At 31.9% G+C, this 16989-nt stretch overlaps 1 protein-coding gene across 5 annotated transcripts in view; it reads left to right on the forward strand.

The window, feature by feature from the left end:
• Positions 1-795: 795 nt before the first annotated feature.
• LOC121130150 (uncharacterized) overlaps positions 796-16989 on the forward strand; it is a 268188-nt gene continuing 251994 nt past the window's right edge. For 3 of the 5 annotated variants that reach the window (XM_040725881.2, XM_071893668.1, XM_071893669.1), the window contains exon 1: positions 1002-1332. The gene's annotated coding sequence lies outside the window, so the exon portion shown is untranslated. Of the gene's footprint in view, positions 921-971; positions 1333-16989 lie in introns of those variants that run through there. The other 2 variants (XM_071893667.1, XM_040725880.2) reach the window with 2 other exon arrangements.

A 16989-nucleotide genomic window follows, 5' to 3' on the forward strand; every position in this document is an offset into this window, starting at 1 on the left:
AAAAGATCTTGCAAATTTTGACTTACTTCTTGTTCCTCAAAATGTGAGAGCATTGAAAAAAACCTTATGTGGTCTCTTATGCGAGACCAAAAAAGTCCAGTCTGTCCCTAGAGTGGTAGTCATTTTTGAGGAAGGATATGAACATAATTTTTCGACGTTGTTATACTCTTAATACTAGTCTAACTTTCCCCCTTTCAACTACTCAAGATACAAATTTGCGTTGTTTTTTGACAAAATATTAATTATTCTAAAATGGATCCAAAATTATAGCTTTTGCAAGTCATTTTTTGTCTTTTTTTTCCAAGACTATAAGTTTGTAATTTTATATTTAAAAACTAAAGCAGTCACTAAAGAAATACCTTTGTTACTAGTGATAAATAGTAGTATAGTTAAATGTCTGCATTACCCGTGATCCATTCATCCAGAGAAATCCGTTCCCTATTTTTGAAGTACTTTTATTTATTTCATGAAGTAGTCGCTTTGATTTTTTGATTCGTCTTGTTGACTTAACTTTATTCCCAAGGTCTCATCCAATGCATTATTATTCTTCAACCCCTCTTGAGCTACCAAATTAAGAGATTATAACGAACTGTTACATCATCCCTAATTATTTATTATGTCCAGTCAAAAACAACGGTTTTTGTACAGCTATAAAATAGATTTTATAAAAATAATACATTTATTAATTTGTAAAAATGAGTTGTATAAAAAAAAATATAAGGGGAAAATATACTATCATTGGTATACAATAGTATTAATTCTCAAAAGAATAAGAGGCCGGACAATGAGTTTGTATCTTCTTCATCTCATCTCATCTTAAAAAGAACTTCCAATTTTTCTCTCTCCTTAAAAATATGAGTAGTGGAGCTCTACATATTACATTAAGTAACAGAACGTGTTGTCAAGAAGGAGAAAAACAAGTAAGAGCTATTTTTTATTTAATCTTAACACGAAGGAAAATCTTCCGGCTTGTCCATATATAGTACAACAACAACAACAACAACGTAGCTAGAGAGAAAGAGCAAAAGACTCAGTTACTTATGACGTTTCTATTTGTGTAGAGTTGGGGAGTGAAATCATTGGATGAATATTCTTGCTTCATTTTATATTTAAAAGACTACTTTTTAACATAAAAATAAAGGAATTAAAAGATATTTGTGTTTATAAGGAATTGGGATTCTTTGCGCCTCAAGAGTCATGCGGCCTTTGTAGATGAGAGTCCTCCACTCCACATACTAAGAAAAAAGTGCGTGGAGATTGTCTACGTACAACTCATATCTACCTACCCATCCAAAGTCTCATTTATTGGGTCATCCATAAATAAAATAGAAGGTAAGAAATCGTGCGTGATAAAATAAAACAAAATGCTACAATCTATGTATTGTTGTATAATAATATCTTAAAAGTTATATTTATAAAAGTATATTTGTATTTAAAAAGTCGACCTACAATGAAATAGCGCTTAGATTTAGTACAATTCATTCGTCTAAATATATATATGTACAAGTTAGAAGCAATGTCCCCATCTAGTCTGCAATGTATCAGCCCGGGTGTTGCATTAGTTCAACAATTTATCATTAAGGAAATGTTTGTTTGTAGGCCTAACAGTTGAAAACAATTTTGTACATCTGTACAATTAATTATTTGAGCTAATTATCCTATTAGGGGCCTAAACAAGCCTTTTTTTTTTGAAAGTATACAATCCATTTATCATGAAAATTAAAGAAAATGGTGAACGGTATCATTTGATTTCCAAATGGAACCAACAAAATATAGGACTTTATCGTCTATCAAAAATCTATAACTATAACGTTTTATTATATAATAGACCCTAATATTTAATTAAAAATATGTTATTACCCCATTACATATTCTTACTTACAAAGTAAAAAATAAATTAACTATTCTATTGGCAAGGATCAGCTATATTTTTTTGTCATATTGACCCTGTTTAGTCGGCAATATTCAGTCTGGGGTTTGCTATATTATGGTTTTTAATAACTCCATGAAGAAAACAGAGAGACCATGTATGTTTTGTATATCTGTAGAATTTATGACCATATTGGAGGCCTAAACAATCCAAGTTTTATTGCTTTAAAATCATTTTTTATTATTAATTGTACAAATCTAACCATTTCATACGGGTTTTAAATACATATTAAGCAGATTTAATTCTAATATCCCTGTGTATCATACCCATAAAGCTGTACTCAATACAAGTGTAAGGTTTTTATTTATTTTTAAAACGGAATTTAATTATGACTTATCCATTTTTATGTACCAAAATTATCAATTATGAGCTCTCGGGATGGCGTTGCTCTTTCAGTATGTGACATAAGTGAAACCCCCTTTATTTTGTTGGATTCATTAGCTATTTATTAGGGAATTGATATATTCACATTGACACATATTATGTATGTAGGTAGGGAAGTGTCAATCATGTTTCATGGGTCTTTCAACCTAAGGTGTTGAATTTCTATTTTTTATAAATGTGTCTCTTAATTTGCACGAAAAAAATTATTTTTACCAATAGCAATACCATGCCCTCCTACAAGATATTATGATAAATCTCGTCGTTTATTTGTGTAGTTACACTATCGTTTTTTATTAAAGTTCTAACTCCGTTCATAAAAATAGATTGCACAAGCTACGATCCATAAATTAAATGAAGAATTTACAGTAAGCTTTTGAATAATACCCATAATACAATGATTGAAATAGTATTAGATGAGGGGTACAGGGATGTTGACTCGAGTCATTTCATTAAGCCACTTGATTTGAGTCACTGAATAATGGCATAAAAATCGATTCGTATTTGCAACTTCAGTCAAGCAGCTTGATTAAGAGTTTCCGTTCTAATAAACAAGTCGTTCCCGATTCATTTTTGAGCAACTTTCAGAACTAATTTGTTTGAGTGATTTGAAGATAAATTGATGATGACAGAAATGAACTTATTTATTTTATTCTAAAGGACCTAAGTCACCTTAATCAACTTGTTTGACTTAAGAGTAACAAGTAGTAGACAAGTCTGACATAGACCTATGACTCGAGTGCACATTTTTGGTTCGATACATTGATGAAGTAATCTTTGACTTTTATAATAGCAATTGCTCATTAATAAGTCGTTGACGGAGTGTGAAAATATGCTATCTTGACAAAAGCTTGAACTGAGATTTAACCTTTCATATTAAATAAATTATAAAATTTCCATATAATACATTTATGCAGGCATTTAAACATCTAAAATCCATTGCTAAGCTGTGCTATCTATTTTGGGACGTTAGTTACTTTTGCCTTAGGACATTCCTTAAAGCTACTTTCCTAAAGGATATTTCCCCTTAATACCTAAATAATTTGGTTTTATGCGTCGCTATTTCTTATTTTTGGTAGAAATTGATACTCCCTTTCAACTTTTAAATCAAAATTAGTAATGCTCATTACTATAAAGTGCATTAAATAGTTCTTTTCTGTAGGAATAGTGAAGGAATTATGTCTTAAAATTCCAATGAATACATAGTATTGAAATCTCACTGTCTAATAAGTTCGAAGCAGGGACAAAATAAGTAATGAAATTAATTCAATAAGAAAATAAAAATAAATACAACACCACAAAGATTCGAATGGAAGGAGCGCTAAGCATTTTTCCACTATCAGTAGATTTAGGATTTTTGAGGTATTTTTTCGGCCGAAATGAAAAGAAAAAGAGCGCTAAAATTTGGAAAAATGAACGTTTTGAACGATTGCTCACAAATTATAAGTCCATTTATCAGCTATTATTCGACTTGATGTATTATTTATATTGAATAATACACATGGATTGACGAACGAGCATGCTTTTACGCATTTTGAGGAAAGAAACATCAATTGCAACCAAAAATATACAAGAACAACTTATTCATCTCATTTATTCAAATACTAAGGCAAAATGAATTTAGACAAAATTTCCTTAGGCAAGCTAATTTGAGACTAAAGTACCGGCCCCCTAGTTTGGATTGTATAATTAATTTTACTTTTTAAGAATATACAACTATTTTTAGGGATTAAGAGATGATACAGTTTACTAAAAATGTTGTTGTATATTAGAATCTAGTACATGTGTGGCTATTGAATTAAAATATTGTTACAATTGTATTTGTTAAAAGCGAATAATATGAATTACATATTCCTCGAGCTAATAAGCTTCATCTCACTCATGTAACTCAGCAGAATTTTTAAGTCTTTAGCATGTGGTGACTGCAAGTTTCACTTGCTGTATGTTAAAGCCACAGGATTTGGTTTGGCACTGAATAAGATCATTGGACATTACAGTTACGATATTTTCGCAAATTAAATATGGAAAAATATTGAATTTTGGCAACAAAAGAATTGAAGAATCAGAATCTTCATCCGTAGTTAACTCCAAAAAGCTATCAAACTAATTTTTGTATGTTTTGCAACTTAATATGTCTTTGCGCTGGGACAATAAATGATTATTTGGAGCTAGTATTGTTCAGTATACTACTATTATAGTTAGTGATAAAAATTGTGTGTATTTTGGGCATGCTAAAAAAAAGAAGGCTAAAATGAACTCGGTATCTCTGACAATTTAAGGAATGTTTTGGAGGAAATCTGCTACAATCAGCTGTGACAAGGAAGGGGGGAGGGAAATAAATAAATTAGGACATTTGCAAGAATTACTCCAATGTCGATCCCCCATTCTACTCTGAGTCCAACAAGGACTTACAATTAAAACTCTGCAGCAAAACCTCAACTCTTTGTATTTCATGAGTAGAAACAAATGTTCAATCAGGTTTTGGATATAATTTAATGTAGTAGGATTGGAAGAACTTCACTACTCAGGAATTTAATAATGACAACTTCTAAGGAAAAAAAAAAATCATTCTTTAGATTATCTATTAAAAAAAAAAACGGACTAACCAAAAAAATTCCTACTATTTACATTACTGATTATTGTAGTATTAGGGTATTGACACCATTAAAACAGACCTATAATAAATTAATATTGGAATCGGTACTTGTAGTGTCATGATGATAAAAAAAAATCACTAACATAGTAATCCTCCCAATTTAAAAACTAGAAAATTGTTCTTAATGAACAAAAGCGAGAAATGAAATGTTCTTTGTATAAAGTCATCAAATTTCTGAGCTAACCCTCTCCCACCATCCCCAAAAAAAATCATGCAAACGCCTCTAACGGCGTTACCTCACTAACAAAAAAAAAGTACACTGTTTTTTTATTAACTGATAGAACTTGTCCTGGACCTAATAAATAAGTACGGGTATAATATTGGTCATAATTGCATTAGGCTCTATGAAACGTACAAAAATGATCCTTACTTGACCACATTCATATTACAGCCTGTACACCACAAATACAACAAATTGAAGTGACATTATTATTTTAAGAACATCTGTTTAAATTGATGATGCATTCATTGATACATTATTAAGCGAATTAAAGACTTATCATCTATGTATAAATATAACCAGACCTTCAAATGTGACCTTTTAATAGTTCGTTTTATGAATAAAATGACCCTGCTAGTAGCTACTAGTGTTGAGACTCAGTCCAATTTTTTCCCCGGTTCGGACTTAAGTGTGTATAATTTAACATCAAAAAAAAAAAAAAAAAAAATTAAACTACTCTGGGACATCATTTTCTGGAGATATAAACTACTTTGCTTTAAGCTTGGATTTCATTCATAATTATTGTTTAAAATCTTGTTGAGTTAAGTTGCTTACTCGTGCCATATATCTGCAGACAAGTCGTGTCCGACGTTAAACAGTACTTATATTCTCTATGATTCTGAAGTTTTCTTCAAAATACAGTGAGTTGCTATCCTGATTTGAACTAGTGAGGAACGTGCCATTGACTTCAGAAATAAATATTGCCCAAAAATGAACTACATAATATTTTATAAAATCAAACTAATTGCAATTTAGCCTTTGAGTTTTATTGGTGCGGTTTGTCCAAAAAAACGAAATTTTTTAAGATCTTTGGGAAATCCCCACTAAGTAATTACCTAATCAATTAATCATCCACAACTATATAATAGGATATTTTGCCAATTAAATTTACATCTTTTGATAAAAATAAACTAAGGTTCTAAAACCTCTCAAAGAAAAGGAATTTAAAAACAAACAAAAAATACAAAAAATGTGGAAACATAACCGAATATTAAAAAACTGAGTTTTGGTTTATTCCGTGTATGGACAATAAGGGATGTAGCTTATGTTTTGAAACTGTGTCCAATAAAACTTAAAATATCTAAATTTACATTTCTTATTAAACACTCTACATAAAATTAAACTTGATGTTTGCTTGCAAAAGATGACGATTACTACTAATGATGATCGATCAGTTAGTTAATTATTTCAGAACATTAGAACCATCTTTAACATGAGTCATCGGATTAATTGAATAGTTGGGACGTTAATTTTACAAAAAATATATCTTGTGAACTATATAAAATATGTGAAATAATGATCTTTAGTTCAATAATTTTTTTAGTATGATAATACTTTACTCACCTAAGGTATAAAACTAAATTGCCCTAGATTAAATACTTAATAAGTATTACTTATTCACATCTCTGTAAAGCTATATTCTTCAATAAGAACAAAACTACACGTAAATTAAAAAAATAAAATTTTTATTTTTTTCAAATACAAATGAATTAATATTTGTTAAAATTATAATAAACAACTCTATATAATATTTTATAAGACAAATAATATAAATATCTGTTAAAACATCATAGCCAAAATAAAGATGGAAAAATTGGTCATAAATATAATTTTACGATTATCAATTCTTTAATCACTAATAAAATATCCCGAATTGAGACGATTTCCTTAAAATATTAACCACATATTGACTTTAGGAAATATAATAGTTCATAGTACACTAAAAACTATTAATGAATTATTATTTTTTGTCTTTTCCATATTTGATATTAAAAATAATACAATTAAACTAAAATTAATGAGTGACAGTGTTAATGAGCTAAATAGGATCCTATAAATTGATTGAGAAAAGTCCAGTGGTAATTTTCCATCACCAAATGATTTCAATTGAATCAGCGCCCGCACTATTTCAATCCTTTAAATTTATCTCAACTCTTTTTCTCTCCACGTCTTGTACAATAATTATATAGGGGTGTACCCTAATGCATTGTAATCGGAAAACTCAATATGATTTAAAGCAATAATTATGACTGAAGACATGATGAAATGTGAAAATAAGTTTTATATGACAAAAAAAAAAAAAAAAAAAGAAGGATATCACAGAGAAATTTGTCTTCTTCTTAATATTTAAAATTTGAGAACTTCATAGGTTTGGAAGGGATAGAACAGTCCTTTTAAATACTATTTAATATTTTTAGAAGGGCCTAAGAGTTTGTTTGAGGATACATATCTCAGCACATATGTATTTGTTGCACAACGGCTTAGGTTTTTTTGCGTGATTTTTTGATAATTTTTTCCCAAATAATATGAGCAGAGCTGTTTAAAGTATGTCTTAGATATCATTTTTCCAGTTTGCAATTTAATTATTCTTTAATTCTCGAGAAGGGAGCATCTAATTATAAATAAATAACTAGGGCATTTGCAAGTAGCACTGAGAGTAACATTGAGGGTTTGCTCGGGGGTTAGCAACTAGAGTAGAATTTAGGATCCGCATCTTAGTAGTTCATGACTATATTTCTTTGCTATATCCGTATTGTAAATTCTGTGTGTTTCCTTCCTATCACGGCTGCGTGCAGCTGATGTAATGTAACGTTATGAGAGCTAAGTTGTTCTTGTTACAAACATTCTTCAAATTGTCAGGATTACCATGTTATTTTTCGATTTCTTTTATTTGTAGATACCCGCAGGACATATTTATGCATAATTATTCATAGCCCACTTTTGTCTTACTACTCATATCGTTATCTTTATTGTATCACGCAACTTTTCATACGAAAAGAAACAGAGAAAAAAAAGGACCAAAATCATTTAGTGCGTAGCCAATCTTACAAACTAAAGAGAATGTTTTGCAGCTTAAAAGAAGCTCATTCTAATTCAAGCAATCAACGTTTACAGCACTGATTAAGGGAAAATAAGCAGAAATATTAATAGCTGACAAATAAATACACTGTATATTTTGTGTATAGGTAAGGCCGCACCAAATAAGGGCACTTGGATTTCACAGGGGAACAATGATGGAGGAGGGGGGATTTTGTACAAATGAATTGAAGACAATAATCGAATTGATCTAAGTGTGCAAAATCCACAACTGATCTCATTTTTTCTTTCAACCATTTGAATACTGAAATATCTGGGATTTTAATATTTTGGGACTATTATCATTCAGAGTCATTTTTTAACCTTAAAGAAATCCCTAAATTAAAAGTAGGATAAATAAAAATTATGTAAAAATGTTTTATTATGTTTATACCAAATGCTCTTATTGATTCTGTATCTTGTTCTGAACTCGAGATATTTCCCTTTCTAGGCTGAAAAAGGAGGGAAAATGAGGAATATCGTAGCTTATTTTATATGAAAAATATTTAAAAACATAATTTAAAAAAAATACACTTAATGTCTATTTTTTAAATTGATCTTAAATAGACGTTAAGAATACTGACTAGCAGCAATATTGTCAGCGGACAACAAGATACACTGTATATTTTCTTTTAGAGAGGTAACTGCATGTCAAATAACGACACTTGGATTATCTAATAATGCTTATTTAGGATACCAATTTTTTTGTGCCAGTTCTAGTTCCTAAATTATTATCAGTATTTCAGTACTCTTTCGATAAAAATATATAACCAAAATGTCCACTTATAAGGGCACCTTGTTAAATTTATTGTATTTTGAAACCTGTTCTCCACTAAGAACAGAAAAAAGGCCCAAATTCAGTTGGTAGTTGGATAGTTTTTCGCAAATATGGAATCATTATCCAATCATAAAGTTTATTAGAATTTAACATTTACTTTAATTTAAAAATTTATTGCTACACATCGTATAAAAACATACAATGAGTAATGGTATATGTAGAAAAAGCATTAACTTGTGGTTCCCTATCATTAGTATGCCGGTTAGGTTTTCTTACTGCAGTCTGTCCTGAATATGTTCTAGGGATGGTGTTTTTTTGAGCCTGCGCCCGCCATTAGAGTTCATTAAAATAACTGGAGAGGCTGAAGACGGAATGACCTTTCAACGATCGAAAATTTTCCAAAATCTATGTACGCTCAATTATAAATTTAGGACATTCATAAACCAGATGAAATGGTTCTTCATCTCTTAAAGCACTCCCACGATATAGAGGGCTATCGTCATGGTGCATAAGGTGATAGTGTCGGTGTAGAAGACAATGCCTAGTGGTAAATTGAACCAAGGAGCTCAGTTTTCTTTTTGACAAATCCCCCACCCAACCCTAACTCTTGGCAGCATTGGACGGCTTTGACGGCAATAGTCAAGGTTGGACCAAACTGTCTGCCATTTGTATGTGTAATGGGAAGATAACTTCTTCCTAACTGATGTCCGAGGGAAACCAACAATTTGGGTTGGAGGACGATCCAGAGCTCCAGCTTTGGCTAGCATATCCGCCACCTCATTTCCAGTGACATTACTATGAACTCTTACCCAGCAGAGGGAGAGAAGGACATCACTAGCGAAAAACCTCAAAAGAGTTTTCGTATCTTGGACAGGGGTACTCTTTGTCACTATCGATCACAAAGCTCCAATTGCTGATTGAAAGTCGGACCAGATGCAAAATCTACTACGACCCCATTTCTCACGATTGTCTTTAGTCCATGAAAGAACATCTTTCATAGGCATAATCTCGGCTTGGAATATAGTGTTTTTGTGGAGTGAGGGTTATAGAGGCTTCCCCCACTACTTGATCACATTTAGTGACTACAAATCCCGAACCAACGCCTCAGTCACTTTTCGATCCATCTTTGAATATATGAACTTTGGGTTTCAATCTTCCTGTCAATAAAGTTGCATTTTCATATTTTTTGAATCAACGTTCAGCACATTTCTTACAGTGTTAGGAAAGACAAAAAAATAATCGACAGCTGACAACAAAATACCAGGTATATGTTCTCCTATAGACATAATGGTAGATACTAGAACTTTATTTTTCTCTCAAAATGAGAGAATTATTTTCCATCTATTAAAAAAAAAAGAAGAAGATAAAATACCCCTATTCTTTAATGGATTAAAGAATCCTTATGGGAATGAATATATGTAATTGTAATTATATATAGGGCCTCTTTATTTAAGACCAAAATGTGATGATGATTGTGGTTAATGAATAAGGGATTCGTGGAAACCAAAAAATACACCACTGTGCTATTGTAATGCATTTAGTAAAAATAAATTAAGTTTTATTGTTTGTTTTTTTTAGATTTGTATGGTTATTCTAACCACATACATATATCTACGTAATATATTATAATGATAAATATGCCACGTTTTGTACTCAGGGCTTTGATTAAACTACCGTGCAATTATACGTTTGGTTTTGCCTTAATGTTGTGTGGAATGAGTGGAGTCTAGTTGTTAAAGCTCGTCGACTCGATCAATTATTATAAATAAATAACAAATATGGAAAAACCAGGGCACGCTCTATAAGTTTGCACTTACGTCATACTTTCTCTTTCTATCTGAAAATTAGAGACAGCGACGGTGGAAGGATGAAATTCAATTATCGCAACTTTTAAATACTAAGGAAATAATTGCGAAGCGAAGAATATATTATTGCCATTGGATTATGAGGAGAGGGACCTCCACTTTTTCAAAATATTTGTACAATTGGCAGTAGATTGAAGGTCATATTATGTGGTGAAGGATATGAGTTTCTCTTTTATGGAGGAGAGAAAATAGGTCCTCGGAGTCGATCCATAGACTGAGGAACGATACCAGAGGAGATCACAACCTAGAAATAGTCGTAATACTTTATATGATGAAATGTGATCTCCTCCCACCTCATCCTCAGTCCATGTATCGACTCTTAGTCACTCTTCTCCTACTTGAATGATATAGTTCCGCGTCGCTTCATTTAACAAAGTTATTGAAAGGTTTCGATAATTGAATTTCAACTGTCTGCAGTCAATGTCTCCAATTTTGAGATAGAAAGTGTGGGGCAAACTTATAGTGTGTACTCGAAATACATACAAGAAATATGGAGTATTAACAACGTATGTCTACTGTCAGTTTAGTTCAGAGGTTGAAAAAAATAATACAATTTCGGTTATCTGATCCATTACTTGGTTACCATGTTAATTTTCGGTTTCTTGACTTTTTCCGTGAATATTCCCCTCCAACAGTTTTTAGATCAAATAATGATTTTACAAACCAAATTTCATGATTATTTATATATTTCAAGCTGCATAATTTTTTTTTTTTCGTACATTGACCATTAGATATTTAACTCCCTGTTTAAAAAGGATTTAAAGCCTGTATTTTTGGTCAAGCCCCTATCTTTTACCATTTGTATTTAATTATCTCTAAATGAGCTTATTGATCGAATATCCTATTTTTTTAAATATGTAATCCTTTGGAATGTTTAAAAAATATATTATTCAAATAATTAATGAATTAAACAACTTCCTACTAATTTGCTTTGGCTCATATTCAAGGGGTTCCATTACCATTAAAAATATATATTTTTTTAATTATGAACGTAGAGAACGTTTTTACGTAACATTGTTGTTCTTTAAGTCGGTCATCTTGGAAAAAGTATTACACTACGAAACCTCTGGATACTCTTAAAAATGCAAAAAACAAACACATAACTTAATAAGAATATCACTTGTCAGCTGATGGAAAGAATGATCAATTCATCTATCAGCTGAACAACTGTTTAACAGCCCTTCTAAAAAAAACTAACCCAATCAATTGAAAATGAACTCACAAAGATTACTACTCTAATTTGCGTGCAATACACGCCAACAGAGATCCGAAACTTGACTAAGGCAAACACGCAGACTATCTACAACGTAAATAAGCTCATTAATGACGGCTTTAACATCGAGATGAATGCTTGCACCCCGATAACGACCAAAAAACCAGCGTCGTTGATGAGCTTGGGATTTGTTGCATCAATTGGATTGGCGATGCTACTCGTCTGGTTCAAAAATGGGTACATGATCAAACCTACTGACTACGTCGACATGTTGACGACTAAGTTGATTTCCTGGATCAGGGATGGGATCTGGACGGGAATGTAGTACTTCAACAATATGGTACACTAGCACAGACAAGGGTTACACATTTCTTTTGTAGACCAAGATTCGGTTTAGGCGAAAACAATGTGACTTTCATACTCGTCAGATGCCAACGTGTTTGACTTTTTCTTCTGGCCGAATGTCAAGGCCAAGGCATACCTGAGAAGTGCACCGAATCTCATAGCTCTAAAGGCTTCCTTTGATGAACATGGGAACTCCATGTGGCTCAATTATATTATTACAAATATCTACTTCTATTCAGTATGAGTATTCAGTCATCCATTTCATCTATCCTCCTCATCTACTCCGTGTTATTGGACATTAGGAGTCCATATTTCCTCTAATAAAGTGAAGGGAATTTGTCTCTTGCTGTAGGCCCTTATCTAAAAGCTCTGTCAGTGGTCCTTTATTTAAAGAATTGGAGGCCCTCTTCTCCGGGTCTGTCCCAACAATCTACAATTCGACAATGACTTTATTCTATAAAAGACATCCAAACCCAATCTGTTCAAGTAGATCACTCTCCCATAGTGGACTGCAGCAAAGAACGAAAAAGACTGTTGGATTTCTATCAAACCCATTAGGGAAGTGTTTTCTGTTAACTCTTTATTCTTGTCACCATCAATTCAAGACCCAATTATCGTCAGTCCATATTTATTGTAATTACTCATTTGTACTGATTGTCATTTGTTCAGGATGGCTATGAGTTATCATAAGCCTTCTTCATCAAACCAGAAAATAGACTCCTTGGAGAATCTAACGATAGTTATATTGATCATGAATCATTAATTGTCAACAATCCTTCAGTTTCATTCTACTCTTAGTATATAATAATCGTTTTTGTTGTAAAGAAGACATAAGGAATTTCAAATACCGACTGTACAAGGATTGGAGAAGTTAGTAAAATATTTTTGGCTTTAGGTGAAGAAAGTATAGGATAGTGCAGATAATTTGCATTCAATGTTGCTAAATAAAGCAAGTTGGAGGGTTTTTTAATAACTCCTCTATTAATTAGATTTAGAATTTTTTCCAAAAGAGGACGATCTTCACTTGAAAAATCGATATTCTTGATTGCTGGGCCATTTGAAATTAAATGACCCTTACAATTGCAATTGTTTAATGTCAATTTTTATTCTTTTTTATTTACGGAGCAATATATCCGGAAGCAGGAGAGAATATTGGCTTGTGATTTCTAGAATTTTTAGACCTAGAATTGATTTAATTTCACCCATTTCCTTCTCAAAAGAATGGTTTTCTTTCTTCATAATATAAAAAATTTCAAATAATCAGAGTTTGGAAGAATTTACTAACTCTTTGAGTTTGATTTTTTTTCCTCCTCAAGAAATGGTCGGTAGCTTAAATGATAATAATCAGTCCCTGAAAGCTGTATGTACTGTCCTAAATGTCGCTCTAATGGATCTGGGGTTATATTACCTAAACAGACATACTTAAGTCCTTTAACGTCAAACAAGTACTCAGTAGAGAGTTGTATAATGTTGATGTTGTATGTATTGCAATCATAAATGTCTCATTGGTAAGTCCTCTTTTGGAATATGGAGGTGATTAACTCTATCAAAAAGAAGAAATGTCCTATTGTCAGGCGAAAAAGGATTTTCAATCGACGATTGTAAAGTCCGATTGCATAGTTCCTGATTGTAAAATTTTCGGTTTGAGGATTGCCCATCACACACTAAGGCAACAATATCAAATTCAGCTTCGTTATCATTTGGATAACTGACATTGCCCACTCTATAAGGATTTTGGAGTTGATAGTAACAATAGGGACCATTGCAACGGCGACACTGTAATTACAAAGTATTACAAATACTCACAGTATATATTAAAAAGTGTAACAACTTCTTGAGGAAAAGACAAATAACATATAAAATTAAAGTCCTCCCTGTAGCAACACTTACTATGTCTATGTTCATTCAAAATTATTTATTTGTGATCCTTCTTCCTCTTTTCCCTCAGCTAAGGTACACCCGTAAAAACGGTTCGAATTCCTTATAATAAGTAGCGACAATCATTTCATATTAATTACTCAAATGCCATAATTTAATAATTAATTACAAAGGACTTCAAGTTGAAGTAAAAAGGAAGACCTTAAATTGTATGTGGAAGATACATTTATGCTATAATATATATATGAGAGGGAAACTTCCCAGGGCGAAACTGCACAGGGCGTAACTTCCGGTCACGCTCAAATATAAATGGAACAGCATCTTTCTTTACGATACGGTGAGAGAGAAAAGCTGTTATTTTTCTATGAGGGCTTGAATCCGTTCTTTCAGATCTATAGTTTTATTGTCTTAAATGTTTGCTGCACAATCTTGAATTTCTATTCGATTCTTAAGCTTTCCTATAAGTATATTAATATAAACTTTATTATTTATCCATTTGATCAACTTTACCTAAAATATGAGTTAAAGAGACATAAATAAATCGTAATTACTAAGAAATCGTATTATTATATGATACCTTTGTATAGCCCTGATCCAACTAAGAAGAACAGTTGTATTTTCTATATTTAGGTAGCCTATGAAGAAAAAAAAATTGTCCTCCATTAGATTGCTGGAATAATCTGACCGGCATTTTGGAGCACAACACAATTTTAATTCTTTTCAGAGCCAATTCTCCTTTTCTACTCTCATCTAGTTGGTATAAATATTTCCCCCTCTCAACTGTAGACAACAAATATCAGTAGTAAGTTCCCCCTCTTTATATGTCCCAGGCTTATCTAACGAAACATCATGCCCCGGCTAAGCTGCTCTTCTCCAAAAACATTTGTCGTTTTTTCAACATGTCTAAAAAAGTAATTCACCTCAGATACAATACACTTGTGCCAATGTTTTTTCCAACCCTCGAAGCACTTTTTGGTATAGCCTTGAACTCTTCCAGCGATGCAGTTTTTATCTACTCAATCGTTGTAAATCTACGTCCTTTCATAGGTCTCTTCAGTCTTGGGAACCAAAAAAAGTCACATGGGGCCAAATCCGGTGAATATGGTAGAAGAGGGTTGATTATGATGGTGTTTTTGGGCAAAAATCTCTCACAAGCAAAGATGAGTGAGCAGGTGCATTATCTTGATGCAAAAGACATGAATTGTTTTTCCACAATTTCGAACGGTTTTTCAGTATTGGTTCTTTAAGATAATACTACTTATTGACCCTACCTGCATATGGTAAGAACTCCAGATGCAGTACGAAGCGTAGTTGAAAAAAAACAAAAAAACAGCGATCAAAACTTCATTCGTTGTTGGCATCTTGGAAGAGGTTGTACCAATTGTAAACATTTTTTTTATCAGAACAGTTTCACCGTATTCCACTGTCAACAATTCAAGTATTTTGGAGCACTTAATTTCATTTTTTACACAAAATTTGATATACATTCTTTGATCCATGTTTTTCAATAGCAAAAAACACGCAAAATACTTCTAACTTATATGCCTCTTACAAACAAACTAGGCATATTATATCGCTGAAATAGTAAATATATGTTTGTGGTGAGTGTACCAGAATTAAAAATTGAGCTATCCAAATGTACGTTACCCGGGAAATTTGAAAAACCACCTACTTTTGAACACACCTTTTATGTAGGTTATACTAGTAGTGATATTCTTTTCGATCTTACATGATTTTTTCTAGACAGATTTGCACCGATATTTCTGTCCAAACCTATTTTTTTTTTCCAAAATTCAAGATCCTTGGTCAAAATTGTTTTTCCTCTCAATGAAAAATTAAGCACTTATTTTTCCTCATAATTAAGAAAAAATGACATGGGATCAGATCAAGACAAATTTTTAAAACGACACTGTCTAAGACTGAAGTTTGAGCGAATTAGTTGAAACTTTAATGGTCTCAGACCGCTCAAGGATTTCTAGACCGTAACCTAACACTAATATTTACCTACATTATGGGCAATAAGGCTTGATTCCAATGCCACATATTATATATATGTATATTGTATGTAGGTGTGAATTAATGAAGACTAGGGTGGATGAATCTTGATTTGCGGTAATTGAGCATCCCTAATTACATCTGTAAAACCATTATGGTCGTATTTTTAAAACAGAAATAATGGCAAAATCTACTCATTTGCAAATCTTATGGAGTCGAGTAGGTATATTGCCCAAAGCACTCATCTTAATATTTATAGAAGGCATTCGTATATTTTATCTATGTACATACTCAGTTCATTGCAAAAGTCTAATGATCAAACGTAAAACAAATAATATAATATTTATATAGGTACCAAATGTCTTGGTACATACCCCTGTAGAGGAGTAATTGAAGCTTCGTGTTAAATGATGGCTAAATTGCATCCATTTGTTATATATAACTGAGGTCATCCGAATTGTAAAAGAATAAGATTTTTAGGAAAATATGTTTAAACAAATGTCAAAATATTAGATTGCTCCAAAATGATTGAGACTGTCCCAGTAAGACAAGAACTGAGATTCAAAAGTTTAAAATGGATCTGAGACACTGTTTTGCCAAGTTTTAGTGTATGAAATAGTACTAGCGAAAATTGTGCGTTTCCATGTTTAACCATGTGCAAATGTGATATATATACATTTGCTATTTTGCCTTTGAATAACTGGAATGTTTTCCACCATCAAATTAATGAGAAAATTGATACTGATGGATTTTTGTAACTAACTATTCTCCTCTCCCTTCAAATGAACCTGTCTCAATCATTTTGGAACAGGCGAATATGTTAAGAAAAGTACCAAAATATGTTGTAGATTTTTATCTTCAAATTCCTTTTC

Source organism: Lepeophtheirus salmonis, chromosome Z (genome assembly GCF_016086655.4).
Source record: "Lepeophtheirus salmonis chromosome Z, UVic_Lsal_1.4, whole genome shotgun sequence".
NCBI lineage: Eukaryota > Metazoa > Arthropoda > Copepoda > Siphonostomatoida > Caligidae > Lepeophtheirus > Lepeophtheirus salmonis.